The sequence below is a fragment of the Solea solea genome, unplaced genomic scaffold, assembly GCF_958295425.1.
Source record: "Solea solea unplaced genomic scaffold, fSolSol10.1 scaffold_112, whole genome shotgun sequence".
Taxonomy (NCBI): domain Eukaryota; kingdom Metazoa; phylum Chordata; class Actinopteri; order Pleuronectiformes; family Soleidae; genus Solea; species Solea solea.
Window position 1 is genome coordinate 32,501 of NW_026704039.1, and position 3,030 is coordinate 35,530.

Sequence of the window (3,030 nt, forward strand, 5' to 3'; positions counted from 1 at the left end):
GGAGCAGGGGGCTGTGGCCCAAGGTGAGGAGCCCAGGCTGGGGGAGCAGAGAGCCAGAGGAGCAGGGGGCTCTGTGAGCAGGGGGCTGTGGCCCAAGGTGAGGAGCCCAGGCTGGGGGAGCAGAGAGCCAGAGGAGCAGGGGGCTGTGGCCCAAGGTGAGGAGCCCAGGCTGGGGGAGCAGAGAGCCAGAGGAGCAGGGGGCTGTGGCCCAAGGTGAGGAGCCCAGGCTGGGGGAGCAGAGAGCCAGAGGAGCAGGGGGCTCTGTGAGCAGGGGGCTGTGGCCCAAGGTGAGGAGCCCAGGCTGGGGGAGCAGAGAGCCAGAGGAGCCACCGACGGGAGAATGGCTAAAAACGTGATTTTATCAAAATGTTACAAGGCAGGGCTCTGCACAGGGTCCAGAGGAGTGGAACGCCGTTCATCCCATGCGAAAAGGTGCAGGAGTGACCGAAATACGGCCCGTTGTAAATCGCCCCTCTTTAAGCCAAAAAAATAGGTACGCCTCCCAGGGCCACCGACGGGAGAATGGCTAAAAACGTGATTTTATCAAAATGTTACAAGGCAGGGCTCTGCACAGGGTCCAGAGGAGTGGAACGCCGTTCATCCCATGCGAAAAGGTGCAGGAGTGACCGAAATACGGCCCGTTGTAAATCGCCCCTCTTTAAGCCAAAAAAATAGGTACGCCTCCCAGGGCCACCGACGGGAGAATGGCTAAAAACGTGATTTTATCAAAATGTTACAAGGCAGGGCTCTGCACAGGGTCCAGAGGAGTGGAACGCCGTTCATCCCATGCGAAAAGGTGCAGGAGTGACGGAGATACGGCCCGTTTTAAATCGCCCCTCTTTATGCCAAAAAAATAGGTACGCCTCCCAGGGCCACCCAGGGTGATGCTTTTATCAAAATGTCACAACGCAGGGCTCTGCGCAGGGGCCAGAGGAGTGGAACGCCGCTGGTTCCATGCGAAAAGGTGGAGAAATGACCGAGATATGACCCGTGGAAGTCGTCACAATTTACCCCGAAAATAGGCGCTCGCGCTCGGGCAGAGGTCGGCGCTCGGCCGGGGTCCCGAGAACCGGGGCGAATAGGGTTTTCCCACGGCCGAAAACCATAGGAAGCACGGGGAAAATTCGGGACCCGACGTCCCAGGGCCCTCGGCGGGGACCGGGGCAACGCGACACCGTTGGTTCCACCCGAAAAGGTGGAGAAATGACCGAGATACGGCCCGTCAAAAGTCGTCACAATTTACCCGAAAATAGGCGCTCGCGCTCGGCCCCGGTCCCGAGAACCGCGGCGGAGGTTTACCGGGATGCTGCGCAACATGGGCCAGAGAGCATGTTTGGTTCGAGTTTACCGGGATGCTGCGCAACATGGGCCAGAGAGCATGTTTGGCCGAGTTTACCGGGATGCTGCGCAACATGGGCCAGAGAGCATGTTTGGTCGAGTTTGTGTGGGTTGTGTGCGACACTCCCGGCACATACATAGGAACACGGCTTCCAAGTGAGCGCACTTTTTCGAAATTTCTTCTAAGTGCCGCTTTTTCGAACCGGGGCGAATTGGGTTTTTCGAGGGCCGAAAACCATAGGAAGCACGGGGAAAACTCAGGACCCGACGCCCCACGGCCCTCGGCGGGGACCGGGGCAACGCGACACCGTCGGTTCCACCCGAAAAGGTGGATAAATGACCGAGATACGGACCGTTGAAATCGACTCGGCGTATCCGAAAATAGGCGCTCGCGCTCGGACAGAGGTCGGCGCTCGGCCCGGTCCCGAGAACCGGCGCGCCTAGGGTTTTTCCACGGCCGAAAACCACAGGAAGCACGGGGAAATCTCAGGATCCCACGCCCCACGGCCCTCGGCGGGGACCGGGGCAACGCGACACCGTCGGTTCCACCCGAAAAGGTGGATAAATGACCGAGATACGGACCGTTGAAATCGACTCGGCGTATCCGAAAATAGGCGCTCGCGCTCGGACAGAGGTCGGCGCTCGGCCCGGTCCCGAGAACCGGCGCGCCTAGGGTTTTTCCACGGCCGAAAACCACAGGAAGCACGGGGAAAACTCAGGATCCCACGCCCCAGGGCCCTCGGCGGGGACCGGGGCAACGCGACACCGTTGGTTCCATCCGAAAAGGTGGAGAAATGACCGAGATACGGACCGTGGAAGTCGTCCCAACTTATCCGAAAATAGGCGCTCGCGCTCGGACAGAGGTCGGCGCTCGGCCCGGTCCCCGAGAACCGGGGCGACTCGGAAATTCTTCTAAGTGCCGACTTTTCGAAATTTCTTCTAAGTGCCAACTTTTCAAAATTTACTCTAAGTGCCCTTGGCTACCAGGGGCACGAATCTGAAATTTCTTCTAAGTGCCAACTTTTTCAAAATTTACTCTAAGTGCCCTTGGCTACCAGGGGCACGAGGCGAGAATCTGAAATTTCTTCTAAGTGCCCTTGGCTACCAGGGGCACGGGGAAAATGTGTAAAAAAGCAATTTAATCAAAATCAAACAACGCAGGGCCCTTGGCAGGGACCAGGCGAGTAGAATAAAGTTGTTTTTGTGGCGAAACATTGACAATTGGGCGAGTTAGAGGTTTACCGGGATGCTGCGCAACATAGGCCAGAGAGCATGTTTGGTCGAGTTTGTGGGTTTTGTGCGACACTCCCGGCACATATATAGAAACCCAGCTTTTGAGAGCACTTAGAAGAAATTTCGAAAAGGTGGCACTCTGACGAAATTTCCAAAGAGTGGCTCTTCACACAAAGTTGACCGTTTCTTCATCCAGCACGCACCCCTGACCGAGTGGCAAACGTGACCCGCCATCGGAGGGCCCCCGTCGGCCATGGCCCCCCCCACCCCCGCGTGGAGGGCCTGGTGTTCGGACGGACGGTTCCTCCGGCCTGCGGGTTCGCCTCCAAGGGCCCAGGGAGCAAGGAGAGGGATGGGGCCTCGGGCGGTGGCGGTGGTCGTCGACAACCACTGCCCCCCCCGCACCCCCCCGACCCCCCCCCGCGCTCCCGGTCCTGCGCTTTCCTCCCAGCGAGACTG